At 40.9% G+C, this 22583-nt stretch overlaps 1 protein-coding gene across 4 annotated transcripts in view; it reads right to left on the minus strand.

Moving 5' to 3' along the window:
• RGL1 (ral guanine nucleotide dissociation stimulator like 1) overlaps positions 1–22583 on the minus strand; it is a 254758-nt gene that overhangs the window by 180954 nt on the left and 51221 nt on the right. The window contains exon 1 of one of the 4 annotated variants that reach the window (XM_042924548.1): positions 8042–8059. The exons of the other annotated variants lie outside the window; for them this stretch is intronic. The gene's annotated coding sequence lies outside the window, so the exon portion shown is untranslated. Of the gene's footprint in view, positions 1–8041; positions 8060–22583 lie in introns of those variants that run through there. 4 annotated transcript variants of the gene reach the window in all.

A 22583-nucleotide genomic window follows, 5' to 3' on the forward strand; every position in this document is an offset into this window, starting at 1 on the left:
AATTTCATATATTTTTTTAAAAATGTAAAAAAAAAAACCTCAAAAACCATGGTGTCCTGGACTTGGTACTAAAGGTTGGATTAAAAGTGGCATCTCAGTAAATTGCTAGCCAGTTGTTTCATTAGTTGACTGAAGGAAAAAAAGCACAAGCCAAATTTTCCACTGATTCTGTTCAACATCCCTGCCATATACTCAATGTCTGATTGCCCTGAGGATGCAGAGCTTATATATTGATTGTTGTCTCAGAAGCTTAAAAGAAATTCCTTGCCAGAATAATTGGGTATCAGGAGGGGGAAGAACCCCTTATCATGTTTCTAGTTTTAAAATCTCATTTTTGAGTACTGAACATGTGTTACCTCATACGATCCTCACAAATCTGCGAAGCAGGTATTTGTACTCCCACTTTTCATTAAGGAAAGTAAATGTCTGAAAGGTTAAGTCCGTGACTCAAGCTCACATAAAAGCTTGTAGTGATGGAACCAAAATTCAAACTCAGTTTCATATAACAGCCAAACGTGTTCTTAATCACGGGGTTAGTTTGCTAAGTCCACATTCAGCTTTCCACAGGTAGAACTCCAATATCCACAATCCTTTCAAGTTCAATTATAAATTCTCAAAAAAAAAAAAAAACCATATCAGAGACTAGGTAAACCAGGAATAAAACTAACCCTGCAATTTATTTTTTTAATATGAAATTTATTGTCAAATTGGTCTCCATACAACACCCAGTGCTCATCCCAACAGGTGCCCTCCTCAGCACCCATCACCCACCCCCCATCAACCCTCAGTTTGTTCTCAGTTTTTAAGAGTCTCTTATGCTTTGGCTTTCTCCCACTCTAACTTTTTTTTCCCTTCCCCTCCCTCATGGTCTTCTGTTAAGTTTCTCAGGATCCACATAAGAGTGAAAACATATGGTATCTGTCTTTCTCTGTGCGACTTATCTCACTTAGCATAACACTCTCCAGTTCCATCCACGTTGCTACAAAGGGCCATATTTCATTCTTTCTCATTGCCATGTAGTATTCCATTGTATAAACACATTCCATTGTATATAAACCACAATTTCTTTATCCATTCATAGTTGATGGACATTTAGGCTCTTTCCATAACTTGGCTATTGTTGAAAGTGCTGCTATAAACATTGGGGTGCAAGTGCATCAGCACTCCTGTATCCCTTGGGTAAATTCCTAGCAGTGCTCTTGCTGCTAACCCTGCAATTTAAAAATTTTTTTTAATGTTTATTTATTTTTGAAAGAGAGAGAGACAGAGCGTGAGCATGGGAGGGGTAGAGAGAGAGGGAGACAGAATCTGAAGCAGACTCCGGGCTCTGAGCTGTCAGCACAGAGCCCGATGCGGGACTCGAACTCACAAGCTGTGAGATCATAACCTGAGCTGAAGTCAGCCACCCAACTGACTGAGCCACCCAGGTGCCCCTGCTAACCCTGCAATTTAAAGTTCATTCTGGTCTCATAGTATCATCATCTTTCTTCTTTCATTTAATTGCGGAATAATTGACCTATAATGTTATATTAGTTTCAGGTGTGCAATGTAATGATTCAATATTTGCATATGTTGCAAAATGATCATCACAGTAAGTCTAATTAACATGTGTCACCATACATAGTCACAAAATATTTTCTTGTGATGAGAACTTTTAAGATCAACTCTCTTAGCCTCTTTCAAATATAAAATTCAGTATTATTAACAATAGTCATCATGCTGTTCACTACATCCCCATGACTTATTTATAACTGGAAGTCTATAACTTTTGACCTCCTTTACCCATTTCACCCATTCCCGGCCCCCTGCCTCTGGCAACCACCAACCTGTTATCTGTATCTATGAACTTGGTTTTTGTTTTGTTTCGTATCTAGATCCCACATATAAGCAGAATCATATGGTATTTGTTTTTCTCTGTTTGACTTATTTCACTTAGCATAATGCCTTCAAGGTCCATCCATGTTGTTACAAATGGCAAGATCTCCTTCTTTCCATGACTAAGTAATATTCCATTCTCTCTCTCTCTCTCTCTCTCTCTCTCTGTCTCTCTCTCTCACACACACACACACACACACACACACACACACATTCTTTATTCATCCACCAATGATGAACACTTACATCATTTCCATATGTTGGCTATTGTAAATAATACTACAATGAACATAGGGGTACGTATATCTTTTTAAGTTTATGTTTTCATTTTCTTGAGATAAATATCCAGAAGTGGAATTGCTGGATCACATAGTAGTTCTATTTTTAATTATTCGAGGAACATCCCTACTGTTTTCCACAGTGGCTGTACCAATTTACATTCCCACTGGCAGTACAACAGGGTTCCCTTTTCACTACATCCTCCCCAGAATTTGTTATTTCTTGTCTTTTTGATAATAGCCATTCTAACAGGTGTGAATTGATATCTCATCATGGTTTTGATTTGCATTTCCCTGATGATTAGTGCTTTTCATGGGCTTGTTGACCATTTGTATGTCTTCTTTGGAAAATTGTCTGTTTAGATCCTCTGCCCATTTTTAAAAATCAGATTGTTTGAGATTTTTTGCTATTGAGTTGTATGAGTTCTTTATATATTTTGAATATTAATCTTTTATCAGATACATGATTTGCAAACATTATCTCCTATTCAGTATGTTATCTTTTCATTTCATTGATGGTTTCCTTTGCTGTGCAGAATCTCTTTAGTTTGATGTAGTCCCACTTGTTTATTTTTGCTTTTGTTGTGTGGTTTCAGATCCAAAAAATCATCACCAAGACCAATGTTAAGGATTACCACTTATGTTTTCTTCTAGGGGTTTTATGGTTTCAGGCATTACATCAAAGTCTTTAATTAATTTTGAGTTAATTTTTGTGAATGGTAAATATAGTGGTCCCATTTAATTCTTTTGCATGTGGTTGTCCAGTTTTCCCAACGCCATTTATTGAAGAGATTATCCTTTCCCCCACTGTATACAGCTTGCCTCCTTTGTCATAAGTTAGTTGACCACATATGTGTGGGTTTATTTCTGGGCTCTCTATTCTGCTTCATTGATCTATGTGTCTGTTTTAACGCCATTAAAATATTGTTTGGATTAGTATAGCTTTATAATATAGTTTGAAATCACGAGTTTGATTCCTCCAATTTCATTCTTTCTCAAGATTGCTTTGGCTATCTGGGCTCCATATAAATTTTAGGATTGTTTGTTCTATTTCTGTGAAAAATGCCGTCAGAATTTTGATAGGGATTGTACTCAATCTGTACATTGCTTTGGGTATTATGGACATTTTAAGAATGCTAATTATTCCAATCCACGAGAAGAATCTTTCCACTTATTTGTGTCTTCCTCAATTCCTTTCATGAATATCTTACAGATATCTATAATAACTTATGGATGCTATATAGTCTTTCATCTCCTTGATTAAACTTATTCCTAGGTATTTTATTCCTTTTTGATGAAACTGTAAATGAGATCATGTTCTTAATTTCTCTTTATGATAGTTTGTTATTAGTGTATAGAAACATAACAGATTTTTGTATATTGACTTTGGATCCTGCAAATTTACTGAATTTGTTTATTAGTTCTAACTGGTCTTTTTTGGGGGGAAGGTTTTTTTGGTGAAGTCTTTAGGATTTTCTAGTTATAATATCAGGTCATATGCAAATAGTGATAATTTTGCTTATTCCTTTATGATGTGGGTGTCTTTTATTTCTTCTTCTTGCCTAATTGTTCTGGCTAGGATTTCCCATATATTAAATAAAAGTGATAAGATTTTATATCCTTGTCTTTTTCCTGATTTTAGAGGAAAAGCTTTCACCTTTTGACCATTGAGCATGATATTAGCTGTGGGCTTGGCATATATTGCCTTTATTATGTTATGTTCCCTCTCTACTCACTTTGTTGAGATTTTTTCATCATAAATGGATATTGAATTTTGATGAATACTTTTTCTGCATCTATTGACATGATTGTATGATTTTAAGCCTTAATTTCCCTAATGTCATGTATCATATCAATTGGTTTGTAGGTGTTGAACCATCCTTACATCCTTGAAATAATCTCACTTGATCATGGCATCACCTTTCTATGTAACGAATGGCTGAGCATTCTTTTTTTTTTTCTTTTTAGAGAGAGCAAGAGAGACCTTAAGTTGGGAAAGGAGAAGTGGGGGGAGAGAGAGAGAGAGAGAGAAAGAGAGAAAGAGAGGGAGAGAGAATCTTAAGCAGGATCCACACTCAGCACAGAGCCCAATGTGCGGCTTGATCTCACAACCCTGGGATCGTGACCAGAGCTGAAATTAACTGCTGGATACGCAACTGACTGAGCCATCCAGGCGCCCTGCATTCATCTTCTTTCATAAAGTTATAGGAATCACAATGCAGAAATTCTCTTGGCATCAGATATGCTTCCTAACCTACAAATACATCTACATGCACATTATCCTTATTTTTTAAATTTTTTTCTTCATTTATTGCATATTCCACCCTCATAAGCAAGATTTTTCTCCTCTCACCCAAATCCTATTTCTGTACATGTGCTCTAAGCCCTCCATGATGTCTGAGACACTTTCCGTCGATTATCCTATCTCTAGCTTATATATTCAACTCAAACAACTTCACTTATTCCTTCCTATAATTTGCAAACATATTTTTCTCTTAAAAAAATCCACTTTCAAATTTGTATGCTCTTCTAACTACCTTCATGAATTTTTCTCCTTCAATTCAGAGGTAAATTTTTAAGAAACAACAATACACATTCATTGTCTCTACTTTTTACCTCTCATTAACTTGACTCCCAGAAATCTGGCTTCTAACCCCACCACTCCATGAAAATTACTTCCATTTTGATCTCCAATGGCCGTCTAAGATGACAAATCTCATGGCTACTCTTGAATATTTACTTTTGTGGATTTCTGCAACATTTTGTCCTATCCTATTAATTGTTCTCTCCATGAAACTTTCATCATCACCAGTTTCCATGACACTGTTCTGCCCTGGTCTCTTACCTTCTGCAGTGCTTTTTCTCAGACTTCTTCAAGGGATCTGCTTGCATGCCTGGCCCCTTAAATGCTGGTATTCCCCAGTGTCTGTCTTGGCTCTCTTTTCTCACTCTAAATTCTCTCTCTGAAGGATTTTATCTAAATCCATTCCTTCAACTGCTACCATAGATGCTGGAATCACAATGGCAAACAAAATGTTCACAGACCTACCCATAGGGGGCTTATGATCTAGTGAGAGAGACAGTCATTAAATGAATGAACACAGGGGCGCCTGGGTGGCGCAGTCGGTTAAGCGTCCGACTTCAGCCAGGTCACGATCTCGCGGTCCGTGAGTTCGAGCCCCGCGTCAGGCTCTGGGCTAATGGCTCGGAGCCTGGAGCCTGTTTCCGATTCTGTGTCTCCCTCTCTCTCTGCCCCTCCCCCGTTCATGCTCTGTCTCTCTCTGTCCCAAAAATAAATAAAAAATGTTGAAAAAAAAATTAAAAAAAAAAAATAAAAATAAATGAATGAACACATAAGTAATATCACCATTGTGATAAGTGCTTGAAGAAAAAGAAATGGGCTCTTCAAGAGTGACCACAGGGGAGCTAAACTATACTACAGGCACAGTGGGTTTCTTTGAAAAGGTGACATTAAACTGACCAAAGAGTAGGGTGGGAGGGACATATTCCAAGCTAAGAAAATTGCAGGCAAGGTAGCCTGAGGTGGTGAAACACCTTTTCTCCTGTTACACAGGTAACAACATGTGTAAGGGTGCACACATTAAAGAGTAGCACACATTTGGATAACAGCAGGTTATCCAAGGTTTGGGTTGCTAAGTGGCAGAGGGAAGAAGATGAGATTGGTATATACAGATGTGCTGAGGCTAGAAGGGAAAGGACATTTGCTGACATACAGTGGAGTTTGAAATTTATGCTTATTTAGTGTCAGGAGATAAATTTGAAGCTATTAAAATGGGCAGGGGTAAAATGAGCATTTGTAAAGCAGTGGAAATGGAAATGAGAGAACAGAGTCAAGAACTATACAAATCAAAGAGACTTACACAGCATGGGTGTTTTGGATTTGCAGGTCAGAAAGAGACAGAGGAAGCAGGAAAAGATAATTCCCATTGAGTAACTGCGATTATGGGAAGAGAAAAAGGCTTCAGAGGGAGATGACAAATTGACTTTGGACATGACAAGTGTGAGCAGCCTGTGGCTCTTCCAGGTGAAAATGTCCAGTAAGCAGTTGGAAATAGAGCTCTCCAATCAGGAAAGAAGTCAGGTCTAGAGGAGACATCAATTTCGTGTCCAACTCAACCTCTCCACTCAGGCATCTCAGGTTTTTTATCTCCCTCCTAAGCTTCCTCCTCTTCTTGTGACCTGTTGTAGACAAGTGCACCACCAGCCATCCAGAGCTCTGTCCAGATCATCCTTGACACCTCCACCTTGCTTGGTACCCACAGGCAATCCATGACAGAGTCCTGAACTCTCATTGCAGTGTGTCTCTTAAAAGTCTCCAGCAGACACTTTCCTATGCTGCAGCTTCCGACTCCCCAAATCAAGCCACTTTTATTTAACTCTTTATCAAGACTGTTTCTCCCTTAGTATCGCTACATAAACTCCTACTTCCTCCCTGTCCAATCCATTCCCCACACACTGGGTCCTGGGAATATTACATGAACAAAAAAGCCACAGTCCCTGACTTGAAGGGACTTCAACTGAATAAAGGGAGATGGCCAATTAAACATTCATAATATGGACAAGGTCAGTAGTATGATGAGCAAATGGACAGCTGAAGGAAACTGACCCTTTGCCAGGAGGAGGCAACCCAAGCAGGCAATCTTGCCACGTTGGCAATACCTCCAGGCCAGTTCTTAAGGGCAACTGGTCCTAAACCTATGGTTTGGGACCAATAGGAATGAGACAGAAGAACGGGAACAAAGCTAGTGGGAGTACTAGGGTGGCATGAAAGATTTCATTTCAGGGCACACATGCTTGTGTAGGTGCCAGAGGTAAAGGAGTTGGTTTTGCTGTGGTATTTTCTTAGGACCCACACACAGGCAAGCTCTGTCCTTGCAAGGTTTTTTTTAACTCTAATATTTTGGCATTAGGTTTTCCTTTAATGATCTTTAAGGGCCTTGCTAGATCTCCCTGGTGATTTATCAGCTCCATTTTCCCCCTTCACTTCACATTTTTCCTTCTGCTATATACCTTAGTGAATCCTTCCTTTTGCTTTTGGTAGATTCTATGTTTTTAAAGGCTACTTTTTCTACCACACTTCATAGTCATCCTCCAGTTTCTTTTCTCAGCCCCTCCCTGAGGCAATTCTAAATCCTCTCTTCTTCTAACACCATCTTCATTCAGCTTCTCCTCTCTTCACCCTGCCAGGTCCTGTGAGCTTGCTTCTAAGGTCTTCTGCCCTTTGCGAACATTTACTTCTTCCCTAATAACCTCAGGAATGTCGCATAAAGTCCCCAAGGGCTTTAAAACAGACAAACAAACAAACAAACAAACAAACAAAAAAGATAAAGGCACATTGGGGCATCAGGAGATAAAGCCCTCAGCTTCTCCTCAGGGAGAGGCCACTCCCCTCATGATTTTATCGCACTGTACTCTAGAAAGGGATACATGTGCCCTGAAGAAGAGAGAAGGGAAAATCTCTAACTTCCTCAGACTTCTCTCCTCACTAAAAGAAGTAGAGACCACAGGAAGTCAGAGCAAGACCAGCAGAAGTGCACGCCTTCTCGCTAAGTGTCTCAACATGCGTTCTGCTTGGACTGGCAAACAATAAGGACTAACTACTGGGCCAGGAGCACTGGCATTTAGAAGAGAAACACAATACGGTCTTTGAGCTCAGAACTCGGGGTAAATATGAGAAGCACATATTATAATATTGGCAATACAGTATATCAACGAAAGAATACGTTTCGGAATTATAAAGACCCAATTATAATCGCAGCTCCATCATTATCAGCTCTACCTTTTCCAGCTGAGTGACCTTGGATATGTTACTCAACCCTTTGAGCATCGACCTCCATATCAGTAAAATAGGAAAAATAATCACTTACATTGGATTGTTACACATGAAGCAAGTAGGAAAGAATTACACGAATAGGATGGCTTGCCTCTAGGTGCTACCCCAGTTCAGCAAAGGACTAGATTTGATGATGTGCCTTTCAGCTTGCTCTGCAACCATATGAGACAATAGAGCTGAATCAGCCCTACAGAGTTGATAGTAAAGGTATATTATTGAGAATATAGATAGATAACATTTATTGAGTCCTCATTCTCAGGTAAACACTTTATATGCATTATTCACTTAAAACTTCAAACTTTCCTCTATGTAAAGAAGGGACTGTCTTATAGATGCAGACACTGTGGCTCACAGAACTGACTTTTCACTTACACAACCAGGAATAGTGGATCCACAATTCCAACCCCCAGTGGCCTAAACTCAAAGGCCATATTTTAAGCCACTACACAAAGGTCTTTAAAGTTCCTTGTTCATGTATCTGTCAAAGAATCTCAGTAATGTATTGCCACTCAAACATTTTCAATTGATATAAAAAATTTCATTGCAGGGGTCCCTGGGTGGCTCAGTCGGTTAAGCGTCCGACTTTGGCTCAAGTCATGATCTCATGGTTTGTGAGTTCGAGCCCTGCATCAAACTCTGCACGGACAGCTCAGAGCCTGGAGCCTGCTTCAGATTCTGTGTCTCATTGTCTCTCTGCCCCTCCCCAACTTGTGCTCTGTCTCTCTCTGTCAAAAATAAATAAATTTTTAAAAAAAAATTTAATTGTAAGTTTAAATGGCTGCAAATTACGGTGCCTGGATGGCTCAACTGGTTAAGTGTCAGACTTCAGCTCAGGTCATGATCTTTTGGTTCATGAGTTCGAGCCCCACATCAGGCTCTCTGCTGTCAGTGCAGCACCTGCTTTGGATCCTCTGTACCCCTCTCTCTCTCTGCCCCTCCCCCACTTGTGCTCATTCTCAAAAAAAAAATAAATAAATAAGCCTTTAAAATAAAGTAAAATAAAATAAAATAAAAGGCTGCAAATGATGTAATATCTGCTATGTGGTAAGCTTAGAAATACTTGAAATATTTTAAAATAAACCTGAGATCACCCTTTTAAATGAGTCCAGTGGAATTTAAATACCACAGAAATTTGATTCTCAACAGCATCCATTTAAAATATATGTGCACAAGATCTTCTTTTACGTAAATGAGATGTGCTCTCCTTCCTACCCACTCCTTCCCCACAACTGGGAGGATGTATTTGTTCAAAAAAAGAGACACATCTCTTGTACATGTACCAAATGTAACCTCCTCTGATCAGCTTTCCTGGATGGACTAACCTGTTTACTTCTTCATAGTATCTATTGTGACCTGAAATTGTCTTGCACATTTACCAATTCATTTACATTTTGTCTCCCGCACTGGTATATATTCACCATGAAAGCAGACTCTGTCTCAATTATCACTATATTCTAAGCACACAACTGTTCCTTTAGCTCTTTGAAATTGTATTCCTGTCTCACATTTGCTATAGGGTTTTATCTTAATGTAAAATGGTTTTAAATTTTAAATTATTTTGTATATAAATAAAATATAAATTGTATTTCTGTGACTAGAAGTTAAATAATGTATTCTTAGTTTTATTCGCAATATTACTAGTATATCATTGATCAAGACAATGTAAGTACATGCACATTTTCATACATAATTATTAAACATATAAAGTAAAATATTTTTGGAAATGTATGTCTTTTTTTTTAATTTTTTAAAGTTTATTTTTTATTTGAGAGAGACAGAGACAGCGTGAGTGTAGGAGGGGCAGAGGGAAAGAAGGAGAGAGAGAATTCCAAGCAAGCCCTGCGCTGACAGAGTGCAGAGCCCAATGCAGGACTCGAACCCACAAACCGTGAGATCATGACCTGAGCCAAAACCCACAGTCGGACACTTAACCAACTGAGCCACCCAGGAGCCCCTGGAAATGTCTGTCTCAATGATATAGACGGAGGAAGAATGTTTAATATCTTGAACATAAGTGATGCCAATTATTTCAAAAAACTACTTTGGTACCCTACAGACTTTTACACTTGGAACAGTGAACTGTGTAAGAGTCAGAATGAGTAAGCAGTAGACCTTTCTTCGTAAGGGGGAGGAGGGAGAACTGATAAAACACCTAACTGTAGATATTCTTTGATCAGTTTTAGGAAACATAGAAACATTAAAAGTTATAGATAATTGATCCCTGAAAAGTCGGTAACACCTCACACCTTAGAAAATCTTCATGTACACTGGGGGCACAGTTAGAAGATCCCTGTAGTACAGCAAACTGCCCCCCATGAATCAATGCCTACTGTGCTCAATGAATCATATCCCAGTATGGGATCAAATGGGCCTCTAACCCTGGCTGCCAGCTTTGTCAGGATGAAGTTCAGCCTGAGAGAAGTTCTGCTGCATTAACCCAGGACCTTCACTGCATCCAGGCAAAGAACTAGCTGTCTTCTGTGGAATAAGATTTAAGAAAAAAAAAAAAAAAAAAAAAGCCATACAAAGTCACAGAATTCTAAAGCAAAAAGATATCTTGGATATTAACTGTTTAATTCTCTCATGTTACAGATAAGAAAAGATAACCAGCCAGTTAACTGGAAAGCTAGTACCAGAATACAGATCTTCTGATCTTCGTACAGGGTGTGACAGAAGGCTAGCCATCCTCGAAAATGTGTGTCCCTCTGTCAACTGTGTGGGGTCGGTACTGGGAAGTGAGCTCTCCTGCCGGCGACTACATTTCCCAGCCCCTTAGCAGAGAGGTGCCGCCATGTGACTGAGTCCCAGGCAAAGGAATTTGATGAAAACGATGTGTGCCATCCCTAGCCTGACTTATAAAATCCTCCCATGTGGCACCTCCCCATGCTTTTTTTCTCCTCCAACTGGCTGCAATGGAGACAACCCCCAGGGTGACCTCAGGAGCTGAATATTGAAGATGAAAGAGCCTCTTTCAACTGGGACCCCTGCTGACTTGTTAATTTCCCTAGTACTTTCTTATGAGCAAGAACTAACCTTCTGTTATGCTGGTGCCATTATACATTTTGGAATCCATTTGTTAAAACAGCCTACACAAGGTTTTATATAGCACACCACCCTTCTTTTCCTTTGCTCTGATGAGTAACTTCAACCCATCTTAAAATGTGAAAACGTAAAAGTTCTAGTATATGGAGATAACAGTTTGGTCCATGGGCTAAAGGTTGCATGGACTAACTAGTAAAACAGTAGCAATTCCTGGCTTTGTGGTGTTGTTGTGTGAAAAGTGTCAATAGTGCCCATCCCCTAATCATGGAAGATGCTAGTGGTCATAGCTCCCCGAGAAACAAGGCTTACGCCTCAAGGAAAGACAGTTCTGCAAGGCTCCAGTGGTCCTCTTACCACACTATCCTGAGAAATGGACGAGTGAAAATCTCTGTATCAGTTCACAATCCAGGGCAGGTAGGGGCAAAGGGGATGGAAAGTGGATAAATTAAATCTTCAAAACCAAAAATTAGTAAAAAGAACAGGATAAAGAATAGAATCTCTGGAACTGGGGACCTAGAAGGAATCTAAGAAGTTGTACGATTATTTTTTCACAGTGAGGACTAGAAGGAGAAACTGACGGATAACTTTCAGGTAGTACAATACAGACCAGGGTTCAATGCACGCTTGCCAATTCTTAGCTGTATGACCTCAATTTAGGTTGGTTTCCTAACTTCTCTAAGCCTCATTCTTAAGTTTCCTCATTCTTAAGTTAAGAATAACCATACCCACCTAGCAAAGTGGTAATTAGATTAAACAAGATAAAAAGTATATAGCAGTGGCCCAATAAATGTTGGTTTCTTTCCTGCAACAAGATCAGAATCAGAACCCCAGCTCCTCACCCCACCCCTGTTCAGCCCCTTCTCAGCCCCACCACACTGCCTCCAACTCCTAATCCCTAGCCTTAAGGCAGTGGTGGCCCATGAAGCTTTTTTGGGTGGCCTGGGGGCTATTTAGTAAAAAGATAAAAACTGTTAATGTCTGTACTTTTGTTTCTGGCTTTAATCATTTGATATATAGCTATTTAAAAAAAAAAAAATTAAACGACACTGGCTCCCTATGGCTGGCTGTAACAGTATCGTGGAACAAACTTACTGTGAGTCAGGCCTTCAGTCTTAACCCCAGTTCCTATACGTCCTTGCTCTGTGCCCCTTTGGGATTTGGCTTTCTCACCTGGAAACCAAGGGGCTTAAATTACATAACTAAGCTAGGATTATTACTATTGATCCTAAAATTTTATCTGTTCACTCATATGTCATCAAAAGCTTCACCTTCACTTAATTCTGGAGCGTAGTTCTTGTCCCTGTGATTTTGTGTCATTGAGTGTTTCCATGTCTGCTAGCAAAGCAGAAGTAGGTGGAATAGATTCTCTGTCTGATCTTTTATATTGAGGTGGTCATCAGTTTGAAAAAAAGTAAGACAAACCACCTTTCAAAAACTGTACACAGTCATCAGAAAGCTGAATTGCATTGTTCTCTGGCATAGGAGCGAATGTGACTCAGATACAAAAAAATGAAAAACCTGGTAGTTAGGTTAAGTTAAACATCACAGGGACATGAAATAATGAATGAAGCAATAACTGAAGCAAGGAAATAAATTAATGTCTTTCCAAAAAGAAGAAAAATCCCCACCCAAGATATGCATTCATTAAAGAAATATTTACAGAAAAGGGGGGAGAAACTTTCAGTAGTGTTTTCACAGAAAATCATTGTGGTGGAAATAAATGCCATATTTTTTGTGGCTAAAGATGTTAACACTTATGACACCTACACAGGTGACCCTAAAGGTCAAGAACTAACCAAGACCCAGAAGTCACTCCCAATGGCAGGCCATATACCCTTTTCTGACTGATTCATTCGTTAAACAAATATTTATTGGGGCGCCTCAGTGGCTCAGTGGGTTGAGCGTCCGACTCTTGATTTTGGCTCAGGTCATGATCTCGTGCGTTCAAGCCGTACACTGGGCTCTGCGCTGACAGTGCAGAGCCTGCTTGGGATTCTCTCTCTCCCTCTCTCTCTCTCTGCCCCTCCCCTGTTCGCACTTTCTTTCTCCCAAAATAAATAAATAAACATTTAAAATATATATTTAAAAAATATGTATATATTAAGTACCTTCCATGTACCAGGCTCAGATCCAGGGCCTGGGGATACATTGGTAAAGAAAATATACAAAATCCTGGCATTCATTTAAATCACATTCTAGTGACTAATTTACCTCTAGTCCTGGAATTTGTAAGATAATGCTTCAGTCAAAAGGGTCATTTAAAAATAGGGCCCTATACCTCTAGATTTAAAAAAGGGGGGGGGGGCAATAAACTGTCTTTTAAAAACCTCCATACATACCACTAGCATCCAGTCATTAAAGGTAAAGGAAGGCCACGTAGGTCATAGCTATGTGGCAGACTGTTCAATGTCAACTGATAAAAATTACCTCCTCACAGTTGGTTTGCTTAGCAGAGACAAACATCTCAAATGCTTGGAACCTGGGACTTTTTATAATTTGCAGTCCCAAAATTAAGATTCAACAGGTACTTCCCAATTTGTTTCTTTTATAAGAATTCCACAAAAAATTTCTTTATTAGCACCAGAAAACCTGATTTCCACACGTTATTCTACTTTAGGAACTGGGATTAAGGTCCATGTCAGACCCCCATCCTCGATTGCCCTTGTTACCAGCCAACACTCACAACAATGAGACATAAACTAAACTATTAGAAGACTCACTGGGTTGGCTTCCTTGTCCAAAACACCAAGTCATCCTAGTAAAATTTGTTTTATACCAAGCCTCAGAAACCAGTGAAGAACGTGGCCCATTGGTAATCACAAAGCGAATGACTGAGAATTGTTCACATGAATGCATGTGTGTACACACACACTCACTTACTTAAAAACACAGGGAGAGCTCCAAAATCACAGCATTAAATCATTAGCAGGAGTTATTGCAGCTCAATGAAAAAAATGAACCACTTAAAACCCAAGGCTGTCCTTGTAGGCACTGACGTCTCCCTCCCAGTAAGAGTTGACAATGGCAGGCTGTCAAGTGAATACCTCACAGCCTCCTCCCGCTGTCTCAGGCCTCACGCTGCAGCTTTACAAAGATAAAATAATAAGTATGTGTCAATCAGGCCTTCTTCAACTAGCTCTGGGCAATGTCTGTCAAAGCCCCCCGCCTCCAGGCCAGTTCTGCCAGGAAATTACCACTGCCCAAGGAATGGCTGACAGCTCCTGACTTGGTCTCTTGGTAAGTAATTTTCTCATTTCCACAACTCTTCAAATTCGGAAAATACTTTCTGATCATTTTAATTACATGACTTAGGATACTTTAATCCTCAGAAAAGCCCTGCCAAGTAAATCTGAACTAATATTCTGGTTTTATAGATGGGAAAAATGAGAGGCTTACACAAGACCACACAGCATTTCACATCTGTGACTAACCATTTAGTTCTTGGATAGATAAAGTGACCTGTAACAGTATCTATTTGCTATCAGAGATGTCGATTGTGAATGTCTTCTGCTTCTTCTCTGCTCGCATCTCCCTCCTCCACCCACTCCCAGAGTTCTGGGAACACTGTAGATCCTTGAGAGATACCTAATGAATCACCTGACATAGCGCCCCAGGGCAAAGCTCAAGATGGTTGTTGAATCCACTGGGCCTCACAGGTTCAACTGAGTGTAGAACAGGAATCCCCAGATAATTATAAAAGAATGTGTAATGGGTTCCCTTCCATGGCTTGCCAAGGGAAAGTCTAAGGAGCCCCTAGACTTTCACCATTACACCTTAGTAACCATAAGAGGGAGTTGGAGAGACCCAGTAAGAGTGGTTTGTAATATTTCACTCCTCTCCGTGGTGTTGCTCTGTCATTCCTATATATACCCACCTACACACCCATTAAGTGCAATGGGGGATGAGGGTAGTTGGAAAGCTCCCAGAAAGCTACTCACCCAGGCTAGGAGTGGCTGCACACCCCCAATGACAAATGTTCACTGAACTGCATCCAGGGACAGTTCATGGGAGAAACTGATGACTGTTCCCTAGAATATCAGTGTCTTTGGACACAGAGCCTGGGCCTGCTTCTCCCTGAAGAGGTTGACAGGAGCCAAACTGCAAAAGCAGAGTGTAGAGGAAGGGCAGCAGGCTACACTCTCAACAGGAAGATTTGTGAGTTTCCTAGGATCCAAGTAGACATTGCAAAGGGTGCCCAGGCTTGAGACATACCGAAGGGACCCCTATCTAAAAGGGCTGACTCAGTAATAGATTTTATGAGGTAAGCCTCCAGGAAAAGAGCACAGAAGAGGGCCAAAGAACAATGAAGCAGAGAGGTGCTCAATGAAAGGCTTCCAAAGAACCCAGGAGAGTGACCCACAGAGAGAGAGCCCGTCATGCATGTAAGCCCGTCACACATGGAGAGAACATCAAGGACTAAGAAAGAGTTGGATAAGCAGCATCCAGATACACAAAAGGATTTTGTCCCTTTCCTTCTAGTTGTCCACCTCCACCAATGATCCTAGAAGAGACCCAGAAAAAAAAAACAGAAGGTAGAAAAATGAAAAGGAAGAGTGTAACATTATTGAAGGCCCTGGGGGTGGGAGAGGGGCAGGAAACTGTTCCCTGTCTTCATTCCCATTGACTTGTGTCCATTTAATAAACCTGGTTGCACAATAGGTTAAGGTAGATCTTGAGGCCTTTCCTGATAGCCCATGCCCCATCCTGCTCTGCTCTCCATTTCTTCCAATCACATGACACGGGGTGAGGAAGCAATGTAGGGATATGGAGTATACCTTCTATTCTCTGATGAACTTCATCAGCAGCACCTCAAAAATGAGGGTTTTACACCAATAACCAGGTAACCTCTAGGTTCAGTTCCAGGCCAGCTCTTATATTCAATTACTTTAAGTCTTCAGAGAACTGAAAATCCTTCTTTCTTCATCAAAAGGTTGGAAGCCCTTGGTTTAGTGAATTGACAGTCCCCAAAACTTAAGCCTAGAATCTGTTCAACAAATCCCTGTGTGATTTCAGGAGTAATACTTGATTATTCCAAGTCTCAATTTCCCCATCTGTTTGTTGCCTAAGATCCTTGAAACCTGCTTTCTGCCCATTTTCCTGGGACATGGTAAGACTTCATATGAGACCTGTGTTAATAATATTATACAGAGTTCCCAATTTAGTACTACAAAGTTGAAATCTGACCAGAATCCTCCCCTCAAGGGCTGGACACAGTGGTACTAACTTGACAAAGCCACCATCATAGGTCTGCAATTACTTTCTCCCCAAACAGCCACTCCTCATGACTGAGAAGGCCAGTGGTAAGTGGTGTCATTTGGTTTGTCACGGGACTTAATTGGGTAGGTAATCTCCTATTACTTTGTACAGGTCTGAGCAGGTTAGCGATGGGAGTGAGAAGAAGGGTCAGAACATAGAATTAGTCTGGCCACAGCCACTGAGAGAATTGGTATAGTCCCATGAATAAGTGGAGGTTCAGTGTGGCAGGCAAAGTGCCTCCAATCTATAATGGTCCAGATGGCAATGGCAAAGACAAACAGCATGAGGTGGCAATGTCTCAACAGGTGGGCATCAGAGAATTGGGAGGCAGACACCAGAAAAGGCCCAGAATGCAAACCATAAGCTTCAAGTAAGTCTCTCAACAGATGATGGAGCCCAGGCTTCAGGTTGGAATTTGGGACAGATCTTTAGGCTCTGGGAAAAGGATAATTAAGAACAAGGAAGGGGTGGGGGTGGAGGGGGTGCCAGAATGGCTCAGTCAGTTAAGCATCCAACTTCAGCTTAGGTCATGATCTCACTGTTCATAAGTTCAAGCCCCATGTCAGACTCTGTGCTGACAGCTCAGAGCCTGGAGCCTGCTTCAGATTCTGTGTCTCCCTCTCTCTCTGCTCCTCCCCTGCTTGCACTCTGTCTCTCTCTCTCTCAAAAATAAATAACATTAAAAATTTAAAAAAAAAAAAAAAAGGAAGAAACATGGGTGCCTGGGTGGCTCAGTCAGTTAAGTGTCTGACTCTTAGTTTTGGCTCAGGTCATGATCTCGCAGCCTTGTGGGTTCGAGCCCCACATCGGGCTCTGTGCTGACAGAGCCCTCTCTCTCTCTGCCCCTCCCCCACTCCCGCTGTCTCTGTCTCTTTCAAAATAAATAAATAAACTTAAAAAAAAAAAGAATCAAGGAAGGAGCAGATGAATAAACAGGTAAATAGGAACCAAGATAATCAGAAGGCCAGTTATAAAAAATAAAGGATAGGGATTGCATGTGAGAAGAAAGCAAACATTCAGGCACTCAGATGAAAGTTAAAGGGCAGAGGCAGACCATCAGCAGTGAGGGAAATGAAGCCAGGAGAGCCTGCACATCCAATCTAGTGGCCCCACCCAGGAAGAGGAGGAACTCTGGCTAGGAAAAACCAGGTTGGGCCTAAACAACTTATGTCAGGCTTGAGCTTAGTGTTCAGATGATGGGATCAATGTTAAAATCAGTGAATTTTTCTCATTATATTCCCTCATTGCTCCACTCAGAATAAAATATGTTGATCAATGCAGAAAGACGGGCTCTCTACAATCCTCCTCAGGGACTCGGTAAGGTGGGCACTGAGATAAAACATGGAATCACAGTCCAAGTCCATGGCCTGGGGCAATATTGGAACAGGCCCTAGATACAGTACCATAGATGAGGGTGCAAAGTCTGGAGCAGTAGCAAATAGTGAAAAATGAATTTTAACCTATCATTCAGGGCAAATCATATCAACACATGTGAAACCTATTAAATTCTGGGCTCCTGACCCTGCAGTGAGTGTATTAGACGACCAGGCCACCTTGCCTCAGAAATATTGGTACCATGGGCCAGATATCACAATTCATGGTATCCAAAAATGGGCACACAACATTTGTGAGGAAGAAGAAGGCTAAAATCTTTACAATTCAACTAAATGAGGGTATGGATATTATAGTTCTTCCTATTCCCAAGCGAGCCAACAGATAAGACAAATTGTGTGTGTGTGTGTGTGTGTGTGTGTGTGTGTGTGTGTGTGTGTGTTGCTACTAAAGATCCTCCCTGAGTTCACTCAAATCTAGCATTGTTGCTCTAGCATATGTATTGTATCAGTCAATTCACAGGAAAACAAAAAGAAGGAATTTAGCACAGAAAGTTCCTTACAAAAGTGATCAAGGAACTGTGTCCTAAACAGTTCCTTACACAGGAGTAGAATCCAGAGATTAGCAACAGTTGGTAGCCACTATACACTCTTAGTCTGAAGAGATAAAAGGAGAAGGTACAGTATACCAGAACCCAGGAGCTGGGCCAACAGGGGTGTGCTGGTAAATGTTTAACCAAGGCTGTCTGTTGGAGGAAAGCCCCCATTTGTAAAGTCTGCAATCTCTGAGGTAAAGATACTCCCATCATGGCTTATTTTAAGGCATCAAAGTGCTATCACTAAACGTGAAGTTGGGAAAAAATGAACAGCATTTGCCCCTCCTGAGCTAGTATGAGCTGGTTCCTGCAAAACACCAGGCTGGGGTTGCATGATAGAAGTTGCAGCCACAGCAGTGGACTCAGCCGCCGCGTCAGTGGAGCTCACAGAAGCAGGGGAAGTGGGGGAGCCGGGGCGGGGGGGTCGGAGGAATGCTGGTCTCTCCCTCCTGCCTCCTTCCATCATCTAGTGCCTCCTACTGGCCCAACCCAGACAGAAGGATCCCCAAGCAGGAAAACCACCCCCCCCCAACCCCCCGCCAAACAACACAGAGCAGAGTGGGGAAAGGGAGAAAATGGACCTGAGACACTTGTGATCCTGATATTTTTTCATATGCTCGATTACATGAACTTGGAATGCAGGGTTGAAATGCATGTTGCTTACAACTGCAGATGAAGTATCAGCATGCAGTTAAAAGTTCAAATTTGGCCTCAACATACAAAACCAAAGACAGTTTTGGATCATTGAGTAATATTTAAAAGATGGGCATAGAGGTATTTGAGATTCTTTTAAGGACACTATTGAATATCTCGTAACATTATCAGATACTTTTGAGAGGTATTTTGTGCAATACAAGGAGAATTTAAATTCACCACTGAACGCTCACCATCATTCACTCAGCAACCATTTCTTGAGCACCCACTCTATGCAGACTCTGTTCCAGATATTTGGCATATAGCAGTGGACAAAACAGACAAAATCCATGCCCTCAAGGAGCCTATACACTAGTAGGGGAGCTAGACAATGAAATAAGTAAGCAAACCATATAGAATACTAGAAAGTGATAAGCACAATGGAGAGAAGAAACCAATGGAATAGGGATAAAGAGTGATGGGGGTGGGGAAGTTACGATTTTAAAAAAGATTGGTCACAAAAGGCCTCACCAAGAAGGTGTCATCTAAGCAAAGACTTGAAAGAAGAGAGGGAGTATTAAGCCAGGGGCATAGGGTAGGATAGGGAGAAGAACCTTCCAGGCAGAGGGAAGTTTCCTGGGTAGAAGTTACCTCACCATATTGTAGAAACAGCAAAAATGCTGGGGCAGTCGGGGAAGAGGCAGTACAGATCATGCATGCCACTGTAAGGTCTTCAGCTCTTGCCATGAGTGAAATGGCAAGCCCCTGAAGGGTCTGAACAGAGGACTGATTTCCCAAGGATCATTCTGGCTGCTGCTTTTAAAATAAACTGGAGGGGTCCAACAGTACATGCAGGGGGACCAGGTAGGAGACTACTGAAATATTCCAAGCTCTCAAGAGATGATGTGGCTTAGATCAAGGTCCCAGAAGTAAAAGTTGGAAGAGCTGGTCAGGTATGGAATGTATCTGCAAGGTAGATACAATAAAATTTGCAAAAGACTGGATGTAAGTTGTGACACAAAGAGAGAAGGTGAGAGAGGACTCTAAAATGTAGAGTCTGATGGATGACAACTATGAGTGGACCAGCTTTGGGGAGAAAGATAAGTTTTGTATTTAAACATGTAAGTTAGGATGCCAGTTAGAAATTTAAAACAGGTTGAATAGATGTATAGAAGAGTCTACCTTGTGTTCTACCCAGTAGAAGACTGGGCTGGAGACATAAATTAGGGAGTGGTCAACATACAGATGGAATTTGAAGCGAGGAAAGTGCGTCAGATCCCTAACGACTGTGGACTGAGTATGACAACACTTCTTAACTGAGATTCTGTGAAAAACTTAAGACAATTGCCCAAGACACCCATTGTATGTAATGAATTAACTTCCCTCCTATGCATCTAGAAGAGTGCTAGTTATTTGCCTTGGGAAAACTGAGAAGACAGTCCTTCAAATGGTTACACATGTTATGTGGTTCAGATAAGAAACCATGGTTGGGAAAGGCTGATTGAGGACTTCAAACTAGTCAGGACAATGAGGAGGGAGCAGAAAGAAAACTGACAAGTGGCCAGTGAGGTAGGAAGAAAGCCAGGAGGGAGAGGAGACCTGGAACTAAGTGATGGAGACAAGGATCCAGGGGATCGAATGCAGCTGATGGGTCCTTCGAGGTGGACACTAAGAACTTATGGACAGGCACGGAGGTCTAGGAACCTTTGACAAATGCAGTTTTAACAGATGGGATTGGACTGGGTTTAAGAGAGAACAGGAAGAGTGAGACTTCTTAGGTTAGAGTTATATGGTGACTAAAATTGGACCAGAAACTTCCTATCAATAATTTTTCAAGCTTCTGGGTCAATCTGATTGAAGATTGCTCTGAGCAAGCTTAGCTGTCAGGAAAATTACATGGCAAGAATTTATCTCTTAGAATGTTTTTCAATATTGGGCAATCAACAAGACTTAAAAATATACCCAGATATCAAGGCTCCAACTGACTACATAAATCCAGATTTCAAATATTTGTGTTCATCATAAATAGTCTGTTGGTGTTACTAGTTAACTTGAAAATAGGTAGTTATTAGAAAACTGCACTGATAAATTTATGCTGAAAAAAATAGAACCTATGGCTTCACATATTGGGCCACATATGTGATTTGCCAAAAATATTTAAAAATACCATACAATAAAATCATCCCTAGTTTTTTTTTTATTTATTTATTTTAGAGAAAGAGAGACAGAGCACAAACAAGGGAGGGGCAGAGAGAGCCAGAGACAGAATCTGAAACAGGCTGAAAGCTCTGAACTGTCAGCACAGAGCCCAATGTGGGGCTTGAACCCACGAACTGTGAGATCATGACCTGAGCTGAAGTCAGACACTTAACCGACTGAGCCACCCAGGCGCCCCCTTTCATTCCTAGGTTTTCAAACTTCCTTATATACATTACATATATAGAGAGCTTCAACCACCTGAAAGCTAGAAGCTAATGATATAAAATTTACTACTCTACAGTTCTTATGACCCAGTGGTCTGTTTATATGATTTGCACAAGTCACATAAATTCTCTGAACCCTCGTTTCTTTTCCTACAGACCAAGAATGGGATGCTGGAAGCAGTCATGTAAAATGCTTTAAAAGTACTAGCAATGGGGCTCCTGGGTGGCTCAGTCAGTTGAGCAATGGACTCTTGATTTCTGCTCAGGTCATGACCTCATGGTTTGTGAGTTTGAGCCCGCATCGAGCTCTGCACTGACAGTGCAGAGCCTGCTTGGGATTCTCTCTCCCCCCTCTCTCTGTCCCTATTTCACTTGCACTCTCTCTCTCTCTCTCTCTCTCAAAATAAATAAATACACTTAAAAAAAAGTATTAGCAAATACAGTTTCTCAGTAGTGATAGTAAATGGCATATTAAGACTGGGCTGACTGGACCAATTGGGAAGCTTGAGATGTTTACTAACCTAGACAGATGGCCCAGCTGACTCAAGTGAATGTAACGAGAAGGGCCTAAAATAATAGAAAGTAGACCTAGAATGTGCAGAGCTCCTATAAAGGCGTTTCTGGTCTGCTTGCTGTTAAGCCAATGCTCCCTGCCCTGGAGGGGTTGGGGGTGCCATCAGCATGACATCATATCTGAAGGAGCGGCCTCCACACACGCACTATGTCACACACACCTTCATTTATGTGGCTTCAACTCTTTCCCGCTTAGATCATTCAAAAACGTTGGTGACGGGGGCATGGATATTTGAGATTCTGCGGACTACTTTGCTTTTCATTTTCAAGGCTTTCTGAAAACAGCTGCAGAAATACCAAGACCTTTGGAAAAAGGCTGATCTTACTACATTTTCAGCCAGACTGCAAGCTGAGAGAAGTGGAAATATTACAAGCCTATTTTCCTGAAATCCCTGTCAGAACTGCTCCAGCAATTTCTTGGCTTTACACATGACCTCAAAACAGGACAATCTCCTCTTCCAAATCCATCTGCATTTTTAGCTTTAGCTCTAGCCTTACATTTAAATATGCAGTTAAGTCAGGTACAATAGCCCCACAGGCCCAGTGGTACCCAGATTTGCAAATCTGAGTTATTATAGGACCCTAGGATATAAAAATCAGATGATGAATACAAATCACAAAAATCTTATACCCAAAGATTCAACTCCAAGAAATCTATTACCAGCAACACACTACAATATCTTTTCAGACCAGCTAAAAGATAAATGCTTTATTTCAAAATG

The sequence above is a fragment of the Panthera leo genome, chromosome F3, assembly GCF_018350215.1.
Source record: "Panthera leo isolate Ple1 chromosome F3, P.leo_Ple1_pat1.1, whole genome shotgun sequence".
Lineage (NCBI taxonomy): Eukaryota > Metazoa > Chordata > Mammalia > Carnivora > Felidae > Panthera > Panthera leo.